Source organism: Hypanus sabinus, chromosome 12, assembly GCF_030144855.1.
Source record: "Hypanus sabinus isolate sHypSab1 chromosome 12, sHypSab1.hap1, whole genome shotgun sequence".
In the NCBI taxonomy this organism is placed as follows: domain Eukaryota; kingdom Metazoa; phylum Chordata; class Chondrichthyes; order Myliobatiformes; family Dasyatidae; genus Hypanus; species Hypanus sabinus.
Genome location: NC_082717.1, coordinates 55,895,003 through 55,919,361, shown reverse-complemented (window position 1 = coordinate 55,919,361; position 24,359 = coordinate 55,895,003). Strand labels below are relative to the sequence as shown.

Below are 24,359 nucleotides of genomic sequence, written 5' to 3'. Positions count from 1 at the left end.
TAGATGGGACATACTCTTGTTTATTAGGAGTTTGAGAAGATTTGAGAAGTTATCATTACCACGGACAGCATCCTGCCAAGCTGAATCACCATCTGGTATGGGGGTGGGGATGGGGGAGGGGGGGCTACTGCACAGGATTAAAAGAAGCTACAAAACATTGTAAAATCATTCAGCTCCATCTTACGTACCAGCCTCTGTAGTATCCAAGACATCTTCAAGGAGCAGTGCCTCAGAAAAGTGCCTTTAATTTGAAGGACTTCTTCTTCTCAGTGATTTTGGAACAGCTACTTCCCATCTGCTATCCAATTCCTAAATGGACATTGAACCCATGAACACAACCTCATTTCTTGTTATTATTTCTGTTTTTGCACTACTAATTTTAATCTAACTCATATATGTATATATTTTTTCCAGGTGGTTGGCGACTAATCTGGCTCCCCCACCAGGCTTGCCTGGTGAGAAGGGTGGCTAGACACCCTGCGAGACCAAAAACAAGACCTGTCAAAGGGCGGCTGAACCCTCTCGTAGGGTCAACAGCCATCTAGAAAACACGCACCGTGAAGCGCGGGAAGGGCATCCCTTGCATCGAAGCTTGGTCTGGCCGTTCACTGCAACAGAACATCCCCCAGCCATCTTGGACCCCACCATGCCGCTGGATCCGGGAGGGGATGTCGAGAGGGTGGGTCTGGATGTGTGCAACCCCCTACTCACCTAAAATCCATTCACACACATGCTGTTCCTTTCTGAGGAGTGGGGTTTCCCCACTAACTGACTGGAAGGAACCATCATCATCCTATGGGACGGACAGCCAGAGAGATATTTTTACTGTAATTCATTAATTTGTTTCTATGTTTATCATGTATTGCACTGTGTTGGTGCCGCAAAGGCAAATTTCATGACTTATGCCGGTGATATTAAACCTGATTCTGATTCTGACTCTGAACGATTCACAAGTTACATTTTTATGTGTATCTGACGATTTCTTCCTTAATTAAAAACATATACATTCACTTGAAAAAGTATTCAGCCCCAACCCTTTGTTCGCATAAATGAGCATTACATCCAGGGATTTTGATCAATTTAACTTAGGATTTTTATTTGTGAATCACATGTTCTTTTTTTCCACAGTAGAGTCCAAAAAAACGGGGAAAATTGCAAAGCATGTAAAGTAACAATTCAAAAATTGAAATGCCAGCATTTCAAGAGTATTTGTCTCCCTTTGTTCAGTATTTACGTAGTTGAAACACCTCTGGCAGCTATTGCAGCCAGTAGCCTTTGTGGATAAGTTTGCACAATGAGATGGAGCAAGATTTGCCCATTGCTCCTTACAAAGTTGCTCAGGCTGTGCCATGTCAGTTGAGGAGTGGTGAAGGACAGCAAGCTTGAGGTCTTGCCAGAGATATTCAATCAGATTAAGATAGGACTCTGACTTAGCCACTCAAGAATATCAATTTTCTTCATCTGGAGCCACTACGTGGTTGCTCTGGCAGTGTGCTTTGGGCCGTAGCCCTAATGAAGGGCAAACTTCCTCCCCAGTTTATACTTTCTGGCAGAGGCTAGCAAGTTTTTATCCAGGATCTCTCTGTATTCAACAACGATCATCTTGCCATCAACCCTGACCAGATTTCCAGTCCTTGCTGCTGAAAAGTATCTTCTTAGTATCTCCACCATACCTTACAGTAGAAACGGTGTTAGCTGGGTGGTGCACGGTATTAGATTTGTGCCACACGTACCACTTAGTGTTCATGCCAAAAAGTTGCATTTTAGTCTCATCCAACCACAATACCTTCTTGCACATCTTTACAGTGTCTTCTAAGTGACACATTCTATGAACACTTTTTTCAGCCTCACAATTTAATTTTAGCAAACTGCTGACATGTTTTGGAATGTTTTCTTTTGATTTGATATGATGCACCATGTTTTGTAGATTTTGTAGATTTGTAGATTTTTTTTGACAGACTAATAACATTTCATATTTTCAGCCTCATGCCAGACAAGAACAATTAGTGGAAGCTAGCTTCAAATGATTCAGTCATAAGGTGTGGCAAGTTCTGTAATGAAGAACCTGTTTTTAGTTTTTTTTTGTTTATAGATTAATCCCACAGACTGGCGAAACTCCACTCATGGTAATTCTAATTTGCTCTTAAAATTCTGTGATCTTTGGCAAAATAGAACCTTAAATAAACTCCAAGCCATTTAATCCAATGGCAATTCACACCATCCACACATCCTGTCCCTCATTAAAAGATGATCTTCAGCATATTGGAACATCTTTCTCTGAATCAAAATCTTAAAGGAGCCTGAAACATAAAGGGACAGCTGTGCACCTTTATAAAAGTGATACATAATAGATCAAACAACATCTGCTCAGAAACATAAATTAGTGTGTCAGCAATTTTTAAGACTTCTTTCTGGAATACCATACTAGAAAGAATTTTTTTTCTTTCAGATATTGAATGATATGCTGTGCTAATTGAGGAATTTTCAGTATCCAGTATTTTGTTGAAACTAGCTTTCAAGGAACTTTACTTCCAATTTGCTAAATTTGCAGTTACATTGTACAAATGGCCAGAACTCATCCCATATCAGTGTTAAATATTTTCTGTCCAGTCTGTCACCAATTTTTCTGAAATTAATGAATAGTTGAACTATCAAAGGAAGCTTAGACTGTAACATTATCATTTATTAATTTACTGCACATTATGGTTTGGGAACCACAAGATGTTTAACGAACTGTGAATTGCTGCTCAAGGTTTTAGTCCTGTTTGCTCTTCTTCAGCCACAACTGAAAAGGTGTAATGACAATGGCAGGTCTCAAATATCTCAACCAAACAGCTATTCTTTATGCATGTCTTCACTTGTAGAAAGTTAAGGGCGTTATACAAAGAAGGGCGTTTCGAACACTTCAAATCACACGTCAGACGAGGGTCACAGGCCAGGAGGTCAGGGAAACACAATTGATTTTTATAAATCTAATGGTTTAAATTTAATGCCGAACTCCTCTTCTGATTGATTTCCACTGGCAATCTTCATTATAACTGTGTAAGTTATCCCTTTAATCATGAAAACTGATCATATAGATAAACAATATTAAATTGGTCATTAAAGATTTGCTTCTAGAAGCATTCCATACAGTCTTAATGTCTCAATATTGTAAACATTCATGGGAATCATACAGATCAAACATTCTCTTCTATTCAGCCTAAGTGCCTGATGGTTTCAGCAAAAATGGGAACTGACTCATATGCTTTGAACAGGACTTACTGACAATAATAAATATGTATGCCAAAAAGCTCTAAGCTGAAATAATGGAATATATAGGAAAAATAATAGATTTCCACCTAAAAGTGATGGAAGTTACTCATCTGTCACACAGAGAAAGGGCAATAAGTTAACTGACATGCAGTGCCAATTCAAATCAGCAAACTTTCCAATTCACAAATGCATTCTATGTCAACATTCACCAAGAGACAAAGATTAATTATAACACAATCACTTAAATATCCATAATAAATATTTATGGATATTTATACCTTTTTAAAATGGTTGGCAACATTTCCTGCTGATGAATTAATAAAACCGGTATATCTATATTGTCTTTTCTCGTAGCGGTATCTTAAGAGGATGTAGAAACTCTGATTTTACAAGATACGTAAAAGCAGAGATGACATGGCAACATATGCACACACTAACCCTTCTGAATCGTAGCAGCTGTTAGTACAGGACCTGAAGTCCTTTATTTGGATATATACACAGAATGGGAAAAATAACACAGGCTGGTGTTTGGTGGTCAAGGGCCTCACCATCTATATAATCAGCATTTATGCTCGGCATGATCCATGGCTGTGAAAGCAGTTATACATACATTTTCACATCTCCTTCATATTGTCATACAATCATAGAATGATGCAGCAAAGCAGGATATCAATCAGATCGGAATGTCTGAGCCAGTTCTTTATCAGAGCTATTCAGCCAGTATCAGTCCCTGATTGGTTTCCCAAGCTAGGATTTATTTCTCCTACTCATCCTCATGACAATAACATCTTCATCCAGTCTCCCTGAATATTATGAATTGTTAAAAACTTAATGAATTTTTGTGAGTTTTTAGTATCTGTGCACATCTCTATTCTTGGTTCATAATGGTTTAAAAATATTTAACACATAGTTCGATCGATTTTTGCAGAGCAGAGGAATTGCAAGTTATGGGGAAAAGACAGGTAGGTGCAGTTGAGTCCATGGTCAGATCAGCCCCTATTTTATTGAATGACAGAACAGCCTCTTTCTTTTCACAATATTTTTATTCAGAAGAAAAAAAAAGATTTACAGAGTGCAACACATAGATACATCTCAACATAACTTGTGTACATTCATATATTGTAATAAAATTGATCAAAATGTTATAGCATAACACATAAAGGTATACCACTCTGTAACCAAAAATTTAAAGATAGGTCATACATCATAAAAGAAATTGTTTTTATATATAAAAAAGTCAACCCCCTACCAACTACCAAAGAAAAAAGCTGATGGATGACAATAGATAATTAGAAAAAAAAACATTCACTTAAGAAGAGAAGATAAAAGTATACATAAAAGTCTGTGCACTGTTAAACTTTATAAATTGGAGAAGTAATTTAGGAAAGGTCCCCAAATATCATAAAAAGATTGTTTCAAATTTAAGCAGCGGATCTTTTCTAAATTTAAATACGACATAATATCGTGTAGCCATTGAAGATGTGTAGGAGGGGTAGACTCCTTCCATTTAAGCAAGATTGCTCTTCTTGCTAAAAGAGAGGTAAAAACTAAACCTGTAGCTTAGGAGTATTTAAAGTTATATTTTCATTTGCAATAATACCAAACAAGGCAGTAAGGGGATTTGGGTCAAACTGGACCCTAAAAAGTTGAGAGAAAGTATGAAATACTTCCCGCCAAAACTTTTCAATTGTAGGGCAAAACCAAAACATATGAATTAAAGAGGCATCAGCAGAGTTGCATTTATTACAAAGCGGAGAAACATTCGGGTAAAAACTGGACAGCTTCTGTTTAGAAATGTAAGCTCTATGAACCACTTTAAATTGTAGAAGAGCATGACGAGCACAGAAAGATGATTTATTAACCTGTTTATGAATTTTATTCCATCTATCATCAGAAATCTGACAATTTAGGTCATCCTCCCAAGCTTTTTTTATTTTACCTAAAAAGTTTTGTCTAGAATCAATCAACAAGTTATAGATACCGGTAATAGAACTATTAACAAAAGGTTTTAAATTTAAAAGATCGTCCAGCAAATTTTTATCAGGACCTATAGGAAAAGTAGCTAATTGGAAACATAGAAAATCTCTAATTTGAAGGTATCTGTAAAAATGTGATTTTGAGAATGCAAATTTATTTGACAATTGGTCAAATGAAGCAAGAGATCCTGAGATAAATAGGTCCCAGAAACACTTAATACCTAATTCATCCCAGTCTTTACAGACTTTATCAGTCATGGAAGGAATAAAAAAATAATTAAGGAGAATGGGTGATGATAATGAAAAATTCGCTAAAGCAAAAAATTTTCTAAATTGAGACCAGATCCTTAAAGTTTGCTTAACGATTATGTTATCTGTTGCTTTATTTGTTGAAAAAGAAGAGTATAATCCAAGAAGAGAGACAATAGAGGAATTTTTTACAGAATTAACTTCTAAGGAGACCCATGATGGGCAATCTTTACGATAAACATAATAGGACCAGAAAGTAATATTCCTTATATTGGCAGCCCAATAATAAAACTAAAACTGGGTAGGGCTAGTCCACCCATCTCTTTATTTCTTTGTAGGTAAACTTTACTTAAACGAGCTTGTTTATTATTCCAAATATAAGAGGTTAAAATTGAATCTAAAGAATCAAAGTACGTCTTAGGAATAAAAATAGGTAAGGCCTGAAAAAGATATAAAAATTTAGGAAGAACCTTCATTTTAATCGAATTAATTCAGCCAATTAGGGATAAAGAAAGAGGGGACCATTTAGAAAGCGTCTTTTTCACATAATCCAATAAGGAGTTTAAGTTTTCTTTGAATAAATTCTTGAAGTTTTTAGTAATTGCTACACCTAAATATGTAAATTGATTTGTAACAACTTTGAACAGAAATTTGGCATTTGATGACATCAGGTCATTTAAAGGAAATAGCTCACTTTTATGTAGGTTCAGCTTATATCTTGAAAAAGAACTAAACTGGGAGATTAAAGAAAGTACCAAAGGTAAAGAAGTTTCAGTTTTAGAGATAAAAAGTAAAATATCATCAGCGTATAAATAAGTTTTATAGACATACCTTGCCTTAGTATACCAGAAATGTCCTTAGCTTCTCAAAGTGCTATTGCTAAGGGTTCTATAGCTAAAGCAAAAAGTAAAGGACTAAGAGGGCAACCTTGTCTAGTTCCCCGCTGTAATTAAAAGGGCTTAGAAATTTGGGAGTTAGTAATAACCTGAGTGGTAGGAGACAAGTAGATTAATTTAACCCAACGAATAAAATTAGGCCCAAAATTAAACTTTCCTAAGGTCTTAAAACGATAATCCCACTCAATCCTATCAAAGGCTTTTTCTGCATCTAAGGATAATATACACTCTGGTATTTTTTTGGATGGTGAAAATATCACATTCAATAACCGACATATATTAAAATGTGAGTAACAATTTTTAATAAATTCTGTCTGGTCATGTGATATAATAGATGGTAGAATATTTTCAAGTCTTCAAGCTAAGATTTTGGCTAAAATTTTTGCATCAACATTTTATAAAGAAATCGGTCTGCATGAAGAACATTCAGCTGGATTTTTTTTTTAAGAATATAAAAGCTTCATAAAAAGATTGAGGGAGTTTACCTGATTTAAAGGACTCTGATAAAACAGAGGATAAATATAGTGTAAGTAACGTAGTGAAAGTTTTATAAAACTCCCCAGGAAAGCCATCAGATCCTGGGGTCTTACCAGAATGTAAAGCACATATAGCCTCAGCCACTTCTTCATTGGAAATAGGCTGATCTAACTGTGTTAGACTATCAGCAGACAATGTAGGAATGTTAATATTACTGAAAAAAGCATTCATATAGGTATCATCTGAAGAAGAGTCAGACTGATACAACTTAAGGTAAAAGTCTTTAAATATGTTGTTAATTTCAGAATGGTCGGATGTCGTAGTTCCATTATCTTTAAAAATTTTTGCGATTTTACGATTAACTGTAAAAGATTTTAAGCGATTGGCTAATAACCTACCAGTTCTATCCCCGTGAATGTAAAATTGAGTTTTAACTCTCAACAGCTGTCGTTCAATTGGGTAAGTCAGCAGAAGATTATACTTGGACTGGATTTCAAAATGCTTATTATATATACTTGGATCTGGAGGTAGGGCATACTTTCGATCAAGATCTTTTAATATCGCTGCTAGGTCAGACCTTTCTTTGTCAGCTTTTTTCTTTATATAGGTAGAGTAAGAGATAATTTCTCCTCGAATATATGCTTTAAAAATATCCCAGACTATATTACCAGCAGTATTTCCTTTAAAATTTTCTTTAAAGAAAAAAGTAATATGATTTTCCAAAAACTTTAGAAAATTTTTATCAGATAACAATGATAAGCTTCTATTTGGTACAGAGTAAACAGGTAATCTTAAAGCCAGGTGCATGATCAGACAAAGCAATCTCCTTATAATCACAGGATCGTACCAGTGGAAGCAAGTTTCTGTGTATAAAAGAATAATCAATCCGAGAGTACATATAATGAACCTGAGAGAAATATGAATATTCCTTTTCTTGGGGGTGTAAAAAAAGCCACACGTCAAGAATACCACATTGAGATAAAAAAGATTTAAAAAGTAAGACTGATTTATTGGTGACAGGGGTTTTACTTGAAGAGCGGTCTAACATAGGGTCAAGCCAAAAATTAAAATCTCCACCCATCACTGAGGAATACTGATTCAAATCAGACAGAAAAGAGAAAAGATGTTCAAAGAACAAGGAGTCATCTGTATTTGGAGTGTACACATTCGCAAATACGATTAGTTTATTCACAAGACTACCCGAAACAATAACAAAGTGCCCATTTGTATTAGAAATTACATTATGTCGAATAAAGGATAAATTCTGATCAAACAGGATAGAGACGCCTCTCAATCTAGATTGAGAGGGTGAGTGAAAATGAATACCCTTCCATCCTTTGAAAGAACGTGAAATATCATCTTTACGAATATAGGTTTCTAGGAGAAAGATTATATGAGTTTTAAGTTTCCGGATATAAGAGAAAATCTTATTTTGTTTAATAGGGTTATGTAGACCTTTCAGATTAAAACTGAGTATATTAATAAAAGAATCCATCAAGTATCCTTTAGTAATGTATAAAAGGTAATCACAGACATGTAGATAGTGAATAAGTAAAACAGTAAAAACATCCAATCAGCTTTATAGAAGAACCCATTTGCCCCCTCCCTCCCCCCAAAGAGAAAAATCTGCCAAGGGAGGCTGGAAACTAATTCTAACGTTCCCAACCCAAAACTCCGGTGGCTCCATAAGATATATATGTATAGCTGCGTTGAATAAATGATTGTAAATATATATATATAAAAAAATCAAAGTAAATAAGTTTGCTGATTACAATAAAAAAACTATGGGAAAATGTAAGTATTAGTCTCGGTAAAAAAGGAAAGACAGATAAGGAAAATCAAATATGGAAAATCAATAAGTAAAACAACTTAAACTCACGGGTGCAAAAAAAAGTAAAGAAACAAATAGAAGATAATTAAAAAGGGAAGCGGTTTAGATAGCTTCCTACATAACACTGAGAGAATATAACGTATTGTTTAAAAAGAGCTGTGAAAAACAGCAAAAGAGAAAATGGATGCAGTCTGCCTGCATATTTTGCATAGTTTGAGAGATAACAAGGTGCCAGTTACTTAGTCAAACAAATGATTAAAACTTCGTAAAACCAAGAAACCTTGTTATCAACAAAACGCCAATTACTTGATTGAACACCTGAAATTAAAACATTTAACATAAAACAACTCTAAGTTGAATTTAATGATGGAGACTTTGTAAAAGTTTCTTAGCTTCTTCAGGCTTCGTAAACCAAGAAACCTTATTATCAGAAGTAGTAACCTTGAGTTTACACGGATCTCTGAGAGAAAGGCGACAGCCAAGCTTAAAAAGATCAGACATGACCTCTTTAAAAGCCTGTCTAGCTCTTAGAACTTCCGGTGGATAATCTTGAACGATCCGAAATTGTTGATCACGAAATTGTAATATACGTTTCTTCCTTGATTCACGAAGGATCTGTTCTTTAATTTGATAGTCATAAAAGCGAATGATAATAGAGCCAGGTTTGGCAGGGTCCCAATTAGGGGGGGGGGGGGGGTAACTCGGTGAACGTGCTCAAATTTTGGTAATTCCGATAATATATCAGGGAATAAATCTTTCAGCATTTGAGCACAAAAATCGATAGGATACCCTCCAGTTTTTCAGGAAGTCCAAGAATTCTTATATTGCACCTTCGGTTCCTGGTCTCCAGATCTGTAAGTTTCTTCAGCAATGCGTCGAATTTTTTAAGTTGTTCCTTAGAAATTCTCTTGAAACCCTCTATATCCTTCTGCAACACCGGCAGAGATTCTTCGTGTAGCTTAATACGAATTTCATGGTCATTCACAGTCTGCTGTATACTTCCAAGTTTCCGATTAAGCGTTTTCAGTTCAGATTTAACCAGGTCAAAGGAATTCTGTAACAAATCAAACTTGGATTCCAAGTCATCCAGTTTATCCAATTTTTCGAGTTTCTCTGATATTTGTTGAATCATTTCAGTCAAAGTCTCTAAAGTAGTCGGTCTTTTTGACGGCTTTCTACTCATGGTGCTCTCACCGAGATAGGTTTAAACAGCAAAGTAAGCAAATAATTTTGGAGCACATAGCTAGTGCAACCTACTCCATTACAGCCACCGGAAGTCTCAGAACAGCCTCGATGGATCAGATGGTCTAATCCTGATTATATTTCTTATGTTATTATGTACGTCAATTCCATCTAGAGTATCTGGAACTCCTGAAACTACCCCAACAAAAGAATGAGGATTGATTTTCATATTAGATAATCAAAGCATGGTATAACCTCAACACCTATAAGAAAATAAGCATCACAAAGTGAATGTGCTTCTCTCTACCTCCATGATGTGAAGGTATCATTGTAAAATACATTTCTTGTTCATCTGAGAATGGACTGACTCAGTGATTCTCTTGCTTCATAACAATATAGGCTGGAAAATAAATTCTGCATCTGTTTTACTTTACGTCACTTTCCTTGTGTAAAAAGGGCAACATGTTTTCGGTGATAAATGCCACCAATCAATTGCTATAAACAGCTATGGAGAGTAAACTGGCTATCTAAAAGACATCTCTGGTAATGTCTAGAAGGTTCCGTGGCATAAAAGTATGGGTTCATATTGAGTTGAACAGAATTCAGAAGAGCTGTCCTATTTTTGGAGGTTGCCTTTTAACTACAAAAAGAAATGATAAAAGAAGGGGAAGTGGTGTAAAGCAAATGAGGCAGCAAATAACCAGAATGAAAGGAACTTCTATTAAACAGAAAGCCCATCAGTAAAAAAACAAAACTGGAAAAATCAGTAAAAAGAAATTGAACTGCTAACCATCGGTGTAAAGCAGTTCATTCATAGGACAATTGCTTCATTTTCACTATTAGACTGACAGTGAAAGTGAAGCAATTGTCCTGTCACCAAGACAGGCTTTTCACATGGATAAAGTACAGATCAGGAAGAACATTTATCTGATGTTATTTTTAACTGACATCTTTGGTGGATGTAATGGTTACATTACAGTCATCATTTGTGGATATAGTCTCTCCAATAAGCAGAATGTTCCTCCACATCCAATTTATCAAGCTTATTGATCATCCTGAAAATCTGTCACTTCAGATATTTAGCTTTTGCATTTCTAGACAGGTGTCCCCAGCCTATTTTTCATGGTATTTTTAATTTTTTGATCCTGGTGTCACTTTTTTATTTTTTTTTCGGGACCATTGGTAGTGCCTCAATAGATTTTTCTATGTGGATATTTGAAATCTGAACAGTACTCACAGTACTCAGATTTCTACATGATCAACATAATTTCTTGGCTTTTCTATTCCTGCCCTCGAGGAACTAACCCACATTGCTACTTTCAATGATTTGTCTTCTGTTCCTGCATATTGCTCTGCCTCTCTAATTCTTTTTAATGATCTAATTATTCCCACCACAATTCAACAACTCACTCTTACTGTATATCCAATTAATTTGTTAATTACATGCACTATAGATGTACTGTATATGAATGCAATTTTGAATGTTGACCCAGTGTTTCCTTATGTAACTCCATACCACATCCAGTGCTATTCACAAATCTTGTCATTGAGATTTTGATTTGTGAATACATTTACAATGTCAACTGCATGAGTTAATTCAGGTCTTGGTAGTTTTCCAAGTTGCTCAGTAAAAGGGATAGAATCAAGGAAGCAACATTAAGAGAAAATCTAAATAAAAGAAGTTTGAAATTATAAATATACATACATGCTCCAAATCTAAATTGTCAACTTTGATTGGTGTAAATCTATGGTTTTGTAGAATGGGCTAATAACAGCATATTCACAACAATCACCCCTGGAAAACAAACACCCTTCCTTCTGATCTCAGTTAATTCTTTCATTGAAACAGATAGATGTAAATAAAAACAGAAACATGAGAAGTCTGCAGATACTGGAACTCCAAAGCAATGCACCCAACATGCTGGAGGAATTCAGCAGGCCAGGCAGCATCCATGGAAAGGAATAAACAGTCAACGTTTTGGGTCAAGACCCTTCTTTAGGAAAGAAAGGAAGGGTGAAGATGCCAGAATAAAGATGTGGAGCTAGAAGGTGATGAGAGGTGAAGCCAGGTGGGTAGTAAAGATACAGGGCTGGAGAGGGAGGAATCTGATAGGAGAGGAGAGAGGATCAGAGGAGAAAGGGAATGAGGATAGGCAGGTGAGAACCAGTAAGAGGCCAGACAGGGGAGTAGAAGAAGAGGGGAGGGGAGGGAAACTTTTTTTTACGGTAAGGAAAATCGCTATAGGTAGGAGGCTATCCAAATTAAATATAAGATGTTGCTCCTTCACACTGAGGGTGGCACAAGAGGAGGCCATGAACCAACATGTCAGAATGGGAATGAGAATCAGAATTAAAATGTTTGACCGATGGGAAGTTCCACTTTTGGCAGATGGAGCGGAATTGCTCGATGAAATATTCCCCCAGTTTAAGACGAGTCTGACCAGTGTGGTGGAGGCCACATTAGGAGCACTGGACACAATAGATGACCCTGGCAGATTTGCAGGTGAAGTGTTGCCTCACCTGGAAGGACTGCATGGGCCTCAATAGAGGTGAGGGAGGAGGTAAATGTGTAGATGTAGCACTTTGGCCTTTTGCAGGGTTTAGTGCCGGAACAGAGATTAATGGAGAGGGACAAATGGACAAGGAAATCATAGCATGAGTGATGCCTGTGAAAAGTACAGCGTGGAGGAGAGGTAAAGGTATGTTTGGTGGTAGTATTCCTTTGCAGATGATGGAAGGATGATGTGTTGGATGTGGAGGCTCATGATGTGGTAGGTAAGGGCAAGAGGAATTCTATCACAGTTAAGGCAGCCCGAAGAGTGTGGATGTCCAGGAAATGGAGGAGATGTGAGTGAGGACCACCTCAATGGTGGAGGAAGGGAAACCCCTTTCTTTGAAGAAGGAGGACATCTCTGATGTTCTGGAAAGGAAAGATATGTGCTGGGAACAGATGCTGTGGAGACAAAGGAACTGAGAAATGGGAATAGCATTTTTATAAGAGACAGGTTGGGAAGAGATCCAATCAAAGTAACCATGGCAATTACTAGGTTTATAGAAGATATCAGTCAATAGTTTGTCTCAGATGGAGACAAAAATATCAGGAAAGCGGAGAGAAATGCCAGAAATAGGACGTGAATTTAAGGGCAGGGTGAAAGTTTGAGGCAAAGTTGATGAAATTGATGAGCTTATCATGGATGCATGAAGCAGTATCAATGCAGTCGTGCCAATGTAGCAGATACAGCTGTGAAGCATTACCAACGTAGCCAACGAAGAGGCAGGTGTAGCTGGAATTCATGTGGGTACCATGGCTACCCCTCAAATCTGAAGAAAGTGGGAGGAGCCAAAGAGAAAATGATTGAGGTGGGGATCAGTTCTACCAGCCGGAGGAGGGTTGTGGTGGAGGGGAACTCGTTGGTTCTTTTATTGAGAAAGAAGAGGAGAGATTTAAGGCCTTCTTGATGGGGGATTGAAGTGCATAGGGACAGGACATCCATGGTGAAAATGAGGTGGTCAGGGCCAGGGAATTGAAAGTTACTGAGCAGATCGAGAGCATGAGAAGTGTCATGGATGTAGATGGGAAGGGAATGAACCAAGGGAGTCGAGGTAGTGGAGCAGGAACATGACTTCAGTGGGCAGGAGCAGGCAGAGATAATAAGCCTATCCGTACAGTAAGGTTTGTGGATCTTGGGCAGAGGATAGAAATGAGTGGTGCAGGGTAAGGGAATAAGGGAACTGTGAATATTGGTGTCACTGGATGATAGTTTTCTAAACTTGATGAGGTCAGTGATGGTGTCAGGGACAGTTTTCTAATGGTCTCAGTGGAGTTCTCTTCAAGGGGTAGATATGAGGAGGTGTCTGAGAGTTACCACCTGGCCTCAGCAAGGTAGAGATCAGACCGCCACACTACAACGGCCCATGTTTGCATTACAAATGTATATACAAGTTATACTCAGTTAAATCTGAAATATTCTCCGAGAGTTGCACTGCATAAAATCATAGTGTATTACTTACAAACTATTTTCAAGATGGAAACATTGTCCCTAATAATGTTTAGTGAAACATTCTCAGTATTTTTCAGGCTCCTGTTACATAATATTTCTACTGTTTAAATGATAATCAAAAAATACTTTATTTCTGTTTTCACAACTTTTACAGGAGACAGGGTAATGCATTGTAAGTATTTTATTTCAATATTAATTCATTTCATGCAGTTGTCTACTGATAGTTGCTGGAAAAGAGATGACACCATATCTCTTCCAGGTTCACATTTAAAGCCATGCCATTGCATTTTTAAACAAACCATTAATTTTATTTACTTCAGAATATTTTGGAAGGAAAGAATTTTAAATGAAAAAGCAAAGTAATTTCCAATCCACATCTACGTTCGTCACATATTAAAGTTGCTGCTTTTGCACTGATGGAGCACCATAGGATGCCTATTGCCCCATCCAGTCTGCTCTGCCATTCTATCATGGCTGACTTATTTTCTCTTTCATCCCCATTTTCCTGCATCTATCCATAACCTTTGATGTTCCTCTGAATCAACAGCTTATAAATCTCTGATTTAGATATACCAATAACTTGGCCTCCACAGCCACCTACGGCAACAAATTCCACAGCTCCATCACCTTCTGGTTAAATGAATTCCTCCTCAACTCTGTTCTAAAGGGACACCTTCTTCACACTATCTAAGCCTATTAATATGCGATAGGTTTCATTGTGATTCCCCCTTCATTCTCCAAAATTTCAGCAAATGCAGACCTACAGCAATAAATGTCCCTCATACATTAACCCTTTCAATGTCAGGGTCATTCTTGGATCCTCTCCAATGCCAGGACATCTTTTCTTAGATATGGGGACCAAAACCACTCACAGTACTTCAATTGTGTTCTGGCCTTTTATAATTTCAGCATTACATCCCTGCTTTTATATTCTATTCTCTTTGAAATGTTTGCTCACATTGTATTTGCCTTCCTCACCATGGACTCAACCTACATGCTAACTTTTAAGGAATCCTGCACTTGGTCTTGCAAATCCATTCTACCTCCAATTGCTGAATTCACTCCTCATTTAGAAAATAGTTTGCGCTTTTATTCCTTTCACCAAATTGCATGACCATACATGACCCTACACTGTATTCCATCAGCTGTTTCTTCGCCCATTCTCCTAATCTGTCCAAGTCTTTCTGCAGACTCCCTGCTTTCTCAACCACCCCCCCATCACTCCTCCTATCTTTTGTATCATCCACAAACTTATTCATAAAGATCATTAGTATGTAAGATGTAAAGCAGTTCACCCAACACTGAGCCATGCAAAACACCACTAGTCACTGGTAGTCAATTAGAAAAGGTGCCCTTTAATCCCACTTTTTGCCTTCCACCAGTCAGCCAATCTTCTGTCTATGCTACTATTTTCCTGTAATAACATGGGCTCGTGTTTAGCAGCCTCATGAGTGGCATCTTGCCAAAGGCTTTCTGAAAATCAAAGTGAACAACATCCACTGATTCTCCTTCACCTAGCTTGCCTGGTATTTCCTTAAAGAATTCCAACAGATTTGTCAGGCAAGATATCCCATTAAGGAAATACTGACCTTGCCCTATTCAAAATACCCCAAAATCTCATCCTTAATAATGGATGATAGCATCTTCCCAAACACATATCAGGCTAACTAGACTATAATTTCCTGTCTTTTGTCTCCCTTCTTCAAGAGTGGTGTGAGATTTGTGATTCTCCAGTCCTCCAGAACTATTCCAGAGTCTAATGATTCTTGAAAGATCACTGCTACTGCCTTCACAATCTTGTCAGCTACCTCTTTCAGAACACTGGGATGTCATCCAGCTGGTCCAGTGGATTTATCTACCACCAGTCAGTTCTGATTAGCAACAACGTCTCCTCCACAATCTCCATCAGCACAGGTACACCACATGGCAGTGTGGTTAGCTCCCTGCTCTACTCAGTTTATACCTATGACTGTGAGCCTAAGCTCAGTGCCTATACAATATTTAAGTTTGCTGATAATACCACTGGATGGCTGAGTCAAAGATGATGATGAATCAGCATATAGGAGAGAGATTGAAAATCTGGCTGAATGGTATCACAACATCTCACCTCCTGTCAGAAGACCAAGGAGCTGATCATTGACTTCAGGTGGAGGAAACCAGAGGTCCATGAGTCCTCTTTGTGGGATCAGAGGAGAAGAGGGTCAGTAACTTTAAATTCCTTGGTGTTATCATTTCAGAGGATCTGCCCTGGGTCTAGCATGTAAGTGCCATTATGAAGAAAGCACCTCTACTTCCTTCAAAGTTTGTGAGGATTCAGCATATCATCTAAAATCTTGTCAAATGTCTACAGATATATAGTGGAGAGTATATTGACTGGATGCATCATGGCCTGGTATGGAAACACTAGTGCCCTTGAATGGAAAAGCCTACAAGAACTACAAAAAGCCTATTCCATTCTGGGTAAAGCCCTCCCCACCATTGAGCGCATCTACATTGAGTGCAGTCACAGGAAAGCAGCATCCATCATCAAGGACCCCCACAATCCAGGACTTCTCACTGCTGCCATCAAAAAGAAGGTACAAGAGCCTCAGCACTCACACCACTAGGTTTAGGAACAGTTATTACCCATCAACCATCAGGCTATTGAACCAGAGGGGATAACTTCGCTCACCCTTACTCGCCCCCTTTCTGAACTGTTCCTACAACCTGTGGACTCACTTTCAAGGTCTCTTCATCTTGTGTTCTTGTTATTTATTAGTTATTTATTTATTGTTATTATTTTGTTTTTCTATTTGCACAGTTTGTTATCTTTTGCACATTGGTTGTTAATCCATCCTGTTGAGTGTGGACTTTCATTGACTATTCTGTTTCTTGTATTTATTATGAATTCCCACAAGAAAATGAATCTCAGGGTTGTATATGGTGACATATATGTACTTAGATAATTAAGTACACTTCCAAGCAACTTTGCCCAGCTCTTCTCTCATGCCTCTGTAGCTACTTTACTCAATGTAATGTCAATACATCCCATCCAAAGATATGCATGAACAGGTATGACATTCACAGATGGTTCCCTTTCTGGGCCAAACTATCTCAACCAACCTGTTGTATGAAGGATCAGGCACAAACCAACAAAATTTTCACAGTGAATACAGAGTTCATACAAAACTCTTAGCAACTGGTTTCAATAATCATCAGTGAACATCTGAGAATACCTTTCATTTAACACTGAATTCTGCCAAGATGCTAAAACAAACAAGGACCAAATAAAATAACCAGGGAAAAGTACAACTGAGCTTGCCAATGTTTATCTTTACTCCAGAGTGAACAAAGTTCTAGATGAATAAATGCAAAATGTTGCTCTGTTTAGATTATTTCTGATTTCGTATTTAAATTTCCCTGCCTGTCATTCAGCAAGAGAATCTGACTTGGGAAACATGGAAAATTAATTCACCCTGGAACATAACTGCATCCAAGTTTTTTTACCTACTACTTTTCAGAACATGATGAGGGTAACGGATAATAGGCTGAGATATTTTGTACATGTTAGGGACTAAGTGGGCCTTCAGCCTAATTCTCAAACTACCTTTCACATCCTCTGCTCCCATTGCAAGCAAATGGCCCAAGAGCCTAGATGTGGAGGTGTGGAAGAATAGAGAGGTATGAAGGGAAAATAAAGGGCATATATGTATGAAATAAAATAAGAAATTACTAGTCAGATAAACCATTAGACTGAAGACCTAACACAAACAAGAGAAAATCTGCAGATACTGGAAATCCAAGCAACACACACAAAATGCTGGAGGGACCCTGCAGGCCAGGCAGCATCTACAGAAGAGAGAAAATAGTCAATATTCTGGGCCAAGACCCTTCAGCAGGACTGGGAAGGGTCTGAGCCGGAAACACTGTCTGTTTACTCTCTTCCATAGATGTTACCTGGCTTGATGAATTCCTCCAGCATCTTGTGTTAGACTGAAGATCTGTTCACTTGACTATCCTCTTCAAGATGCATTGACTGGATTTCTTGTTTAATGTCACCAAAAAAGTAAGCAAAGTTTTAAAACTTTCATTTTAGTAGCTAGAAAAATCAAGAGATGTGGAATCCACCTGCTGAATACTCATGTAACATCAATTAAAATCCAGATAATTCCAAATAATTTATTTTACCAGATAAAGATATAATCATCTCATTTTTAATTGGCTCAAGATGTACATACACTCAGGACCTACTGTAAGTAACTCGGAGGTGCCTAATAACGTGGTCACTGAGTGTATGTTCATGGTCTTCTGTTGCTGTAGCCCATCCAGTTCAGGGTTGAACATGTTGTTTGTTGAGAAATGCTCTTCTTCACATCACTTTTGTAAAGTGTGGTACTTGAGTTACTATTGCCTTCCTGTCAGCTTGAACCAGTCTGGCCATTCTCCTTTGACCTCTCTCATTAACAAGGCATTTTTGCCTACAGAACTGCCGTTCACTGGATTTTAAAATTTTTGCAGCATTCTCTGTAAACTCGAGAGACTGTTGTGCGTGTAAATCCCAGGAGATCAACAGTTTCAGAGACACTCAAACCACCCAGTCTGGCACCAATGGGTCATTCCACGGTCAAAGTCGCTTAGATCATATTTCTTCCCCATTCTAATGTTTGGCCTGTACAACAAGTAAACCTCTTAAATATGTCTGCATGCACTTTATGCATTGAGTTGCTGCCACATGACAGGCGAATTGGAAATTTGTATTAACGAGCAGGTGTACATAAAAAAGTGATGACAGGATGTAGATTATACATCTGACCATGATAAAACTGAAATGAGTTACACTACCAGGGGATGAAAAGGGAAATAAATAACAGTATATCCGGTAAGAAATCCTAATCTTATATAAATTAAATGATATCAGTTAATATACCAGGTAGGAATAATGATTCATAAAAATACAGCTAAATCTTACTCTGCACAAAACAAAACTGCATGTTAGCAGTTACCAGGGTCTGTTCATTCAACTATTGACTTTTACAATGAAAATTAACTCTTCATCATCAATACTTCCACCATGCATGCAAATAGGTTCTACATTATTTTAGTTGGCTGACATCCAAAACAACCATAAAGACCATAACACACAGGAGCAAAATTAGGCAATTTGGCCCAATGATTCTGTTCCACCATTCCATCATGGCCGAATTATTATCCCTCTCAACCCTATTCTTCTGCCTTCTTCCCCATAACCTTTGATGCTGAGATTAATTAAGAACCTCCCCTGTTCATGCCCAAGTCTGTTCTTGTCTGAGCCGACTGAGCCAAATCCTGACCACTTGAACACTGCCCATTCCAACACTGGCTGCTCTACTTACACCTTACTTCTTTATATTGGCCTTTGCTATGTGCCTGAGAAATCATTATGATTGCTGCCTGCTGAAATATTGTGGAAGGCCCAAAGCTCATTTTAAACCTCCTGCCATCTTAGCCAATCAATCAAAAAAGCTTCCAGTATTCTCTAGAAAAAAAAAACTGATTTGGATATTCTGAAGACGTTAATTATAATTATTTGGTTCAGATTTCAAGGTATAGGAATTTGAACTGAAAACTACTTCAGCTAGAATTTCTCCTTTTTTGGACCAGATCTTTGAATTCTGGACCCAAAAACTTCCTGTTGAATCTTCCTGTTGAAAGAATAGGTATAGATTGCTGATTGCTTCCACAGTCCTATTAAAAGCTCAATTAAAAGGACATTTTGGAGCAGTTATTTGACTCTGCTGTCTCAATGTAAAATGCTATAAAATGTAAAAGCAGCTTGCCAGCATGATTTTTCTCACTTGCAGAGAATAATTTAGTGCAATCCAGACTTCCTGGGAAAGCACAGCATGGAGATTCTCAGAGTCCCTCACCATGGCTGATTGCTTACCGCATATTGAATTCATGAATGCATAGTCCTGCAGAGTGTGCTTAGCAAAATACTACCGGCCCTACTTGTACTTTATTAGACTCCCAATGAATTTCTATCTGTGATAATTTACAAATTAGTTTTTTACTGTTATAGTATTTACAGGAATGTGGAAGGGGAATTTGAGTAGTGGAACAATTCTAAAGGGCTCTACACATGATAATTCTAAGACCAGGCTGAAATCAACTCAGGAGAGCAATATAATTTTTATCTTGGGCCTTCCAGCATCCAGCCAAACACACAAATCAAGCCTATTGTTTGAGCTCCATTTCTAACCCTGCATTCTTCCAACCACTTACATCGAGTTAATTGTCCATTTCTTATCCATAGTAAATGCTTTGATAAAATGATCAGTGAGCATTTCCCATCCACTGGTGTGATTGTCACAGATTGACTGTGTCACACTGCAATTTCAAATCTACCACCACTGTGAAGTCTGCATGACAAGCTGCCACAGCTTCTATGGCTTTGAGCCTATTTATTACTAGATTAATTGCTATAAATAGATCCTCAAGCAAAATCATGTGGCAATTTGTCATCTTCAGATGGCTTTATGTTACTCATCTTAAGCATTACATGAAAATATTGCCGTTTTCTGAGCTGCTTATTTCATCCATCAAACATAGGTATGACATTCCAGTAATATACAGTTCACACTGAAATGACTCACAGATTTGTGAAATATATAGTTCATAACATTAATTATAAAATTACAATGGACACGATCCAATATGCTTGAGGTTTGGCAGTTAAGAAAATGGTAATCTCTTAGGGTTATTCTCATTAGAGTCAGCATTTACTCTGACAACATGTCACTTCTGTATTTAGCATTGACAAATATGCACAGGGCTTGGCTTATTACCAGTGTCTGACAATCCTAACAAAGTGACCGTAGAACCAAAACTAGACAGGATGTGTATGAATATTGACAACCAACGTTGTCTGTATACTTCCTTTCAACATGAATTGATTTTGAGGAAAACACAAAAACTAGTATTGGAAGCAGCTGCAGAGAACCAGAGTCTCATAACCCAATGAGTTTCACCTGTCATTCCAGCATGCTTTTACACTCATCCCATTTTGTTCTGCTATAATCTTGCCAAATTCTCACACTCGCCTACACACTAGGGATAGTGTATAGTGGAAAATCAAAATACCAATGCACACATTTTTGGGAGAAAATGAACAGCCAGAGGAAACCCACACAGTGATACAGAGAGAGTAGGCACTCCATGCAGACAGCAGTGGTCGTCAGAATTCAACCCATGTGTCTTGAACTCTGAGGCAGCAGCTCTACCAGATCCAGCACTCTGTCCCACAGAGACAACAGCTCTATCAGATACAGTACTCTGTCCCACAGAGACAACAGCTCTATCAGATACAGCACTCTGTCCCATAGAGACAACAGCTCTATCAGATACAGCACTCTGTCCCATAGAGACAACAGTTCTACCAGATCCAGCACTCTGTCCCACGAGACAACAGCTCTATCAGATACAGCACTCTGTCCCATAGAGACAACAGTTCTACCAGATCCAGCACTGTCCCACGAGACAACAGCTCTATCAGATACAGCACTCTGTCCCATAGAGACAACAGTTCTACCAGATCCAGCACTCTGTCCCACAGTGACAACAGCTCTATCAGATACAGCACTCTGTCCCATAGAGACAACAGCTCTATCAGATACAGCACTCTGTCCCATAGAGACAACAGCTCTACCAGATCCAGCACTCTGTCCCACAGTGACAACAGCTCTATCAGATACAGCACTCTGTCCCATAGAGACAACAGCTCTATCAGATACAGCACTGTCCCACAGTGACAACAGCTCTATCAGATACAGCACTCTGTCCCATAGAGACAACAGCTCTATCAGATACAGCACCCTGTCCCTGTGGTGAACTACATATACCTGTCTGGACACGCCCCCTGCTGACTGCTTCTGTGGCTCCTCCCACAGACCCCGGTATAAAGGCAATTGAGGCCTGAGCCCGGCCTCATTCTCCAGGATGTAGTATGGTGGTCAACTACTGCTTGTTCTTTCTCCCACTCAATAAAAGCCGATATCTCGACTTCACGTCTCAGCGAGAGTTATTGACCCTGCATCAGTCCCATAGAGACAACAGTTCTACCAGATACAGCACTCTGTCCCACAGAGATAATAGCTGTACCAGATACAGTACTCTGTCCCATCCCAATTCTATTGCTCTCTTTAGGAAAGGAATGGGCAACAATTAAAGCAGGGCTGAGATGGTTGAGTACAAATAAATTCTGGTATAAAACAATAAACAGCAATAAGATACTGTAGAGAAATATCAACAAGTGAAATATAAGGTATGGAGTGAGCCAGCCCAAGTACACAGACTGTAGTGAAAAGGATGCATACAATCACATCTGTCTCATCAGAACAGAAATTAAAGAAGACTGGGAGAGCTAAACAGGAAGCATGACATTAAGTTATCATAAAACAGAAAAGGGGAAAATTTGCTACATACATATAAATGAGAGAAAAATCAGGATAGGAATGGATGCACTCGGGATGAACAGAATACAGTCAAAAGCAGCTAAAGCTGAATGGCTAAAATGTTAAATAATGATGTTGCTTTAGTTTTACAAACTAAAATAAATTAAATATGGCATTGAAAAGTAGGATAAGAATGTATATATAATAAACTGAAAAATATTAAAGGACAAATCCAAATAAACCAAATATAAAAATAAAATCCCTGTTCCTGACAGATTGCATCCATGAGTGAAGCTGAGAAGAGAGTACATTTAACTTACTTTAGAAATGTCAGTGGTACCAGATTACAGGCAGATATACAGTAGATATATCTGTATTGTCCAGGGAGGTACTGACCATTAACTTAAAGTTAGTTGGAGGAAAGATTAAAGACTCTCTATTGTTACGTACCCCGTAATTGGGTCACTTACCAGCAAAGATAGAGAGGTCCGTTGAAGTCTGATGGTACTATTTTTAACAGTATTTATTGATAAAAATACACAAAAATAATATCAATGCAAACATACAGACAATATACATCATCAATACTAAATCTAAAAGCGCGGGTATAATAATAATCAATAAGAAATAGCTCTTTCGTTGTCTAGGGGATAATGTATTGTCCGATGGAAATATAAAAGTCACTCAAGTTCATTCAAGCTGCAACTTTTGATTGGAGAGAAAGACGGATGTTTAACTTGCCCATTCCTTTTATGATGTCAATCCTTCGAGAGTCATTGGGGGCTGATTTCCCCTTTGTTGTTAGCAAAAGCCATTCTCCTGTGGCAAGGCCCACCAATTCCAAGGCAAATGGAAAAGGACGCACGTGGGCTTTTCCACCGGCTTTCGCTATTACGCTGTTACAGGATTTCTAGCGTTTCTTCTGGTGCGTCTGAGGGGCTGTTCCCACAGACTCTCTTTTATCCCCACTCACGGGGTCTCAGATGTCAGTCAGGTTGGGGAGGATGCCCACTTTACCTGATTCCTTGAGGGCATCAATGAATAGCACAGCGCTCAATACACAATTCTGTCTCCAAGAGACAATAGCCGTTATCAATGGTTCCGCCTTTCGGAGGCCAGGACACATTCCGAACTCTTTGTGGATTCTGCATGTCTTTCTCTCATTTCCTGGGTCTCCTGACCTGACTTAATAGTGATCTTGTGATTCTCAAAAAGGGGGGGGGGGAGCACAGGCATAACACTATGAATTGGTAGAAAACTTATCTAAACACTAAAAAAGTAATCATTCTGTCCAACACTTTCAAGAGATGCCTAAAATAGTACCTCCAGATATACCTAATAATCACTAAAGTTTTAATACCAGCAGCAAACTTTCAGAGCATGTTCTGAGAACTGCATTTAGATTATGAATAAAAACAGTGAAGAACACTAGTCCCACCATTGATTGCTGGGGAATGTCATTCGTCCTTAAAATAACTTGAACTATTTCTTGCTTTAGTTGTCCAGCTCAGATTATTACTTCTAGCAACAGGTTTTGAACTTCTTGCTTTTTTGTGGGGAAATTCTATTAAAAACTTGTTGGAGTTTCAGTGGTCAATATCTTTGTGACTTTCCTCATCAGCCATTAATATGAATCCTCCAAAAATATGATAATATTTGCAAGATATTAATTTTTTATGAAGTCATACTGGATACTTATAATATTTTCCTCTCGTCTCTGTCACCAGTGTACCTGTCATCAAGGACATACAGTATATACAGAAAGATGCCGGATAAAGGCCAGCTATATTGTGAAAGATCCCACCCACCCTGCTCATGGACTGTTTGTCCTGCTCCCATCAGGCAAGAGACTATGCACCATCTATCTCCATATATATTCTATATGTTAATCCTATGTATTTATATTTATTGTCATTTTATTGATTTCTTTACATGGAAACATAAAAAACCTACAGCACAATACAGGCCCTTCGGCCCACAAGGTTGTGCCGAACATGTCCCTAACTTAGAAATTACTAGGCTTAGCCATAGCCCTCTATTTTTCTAAGCTCCATGTACCTATCCAAAAGTCTCTTAAAATACTC

At 38.0% G+C, this 24,359-nt stretch overlaps 1 protein-coding gene across 2 annotated transcripts in view; it reads right to left on the bottom strand.

Annotated features, from left to right (window-relative positions):
- The window catches only part of ccdc85a (coiled-coil domain containing 85A), a 495,192-nt gene that overhangs the window by 122,499 nt on the left and 348,334 nt on the right, over positions 1–24,359 (bottom strand). The window contains exon 4 of one of the 2 annotated variants that reach the window (XR_009515121.1): positions 189–309. The exons of the other annotated variant lie outside the window; for it this stretch is intronic. The gene's annotated coding sequence lies outside the window, so the exon portion shown is untranslated. The remainder of the gene's footprint in view (positions 1–188; positions 310–24,359) is intronic. 2 annotated transcript variants of the gene reach the window in all.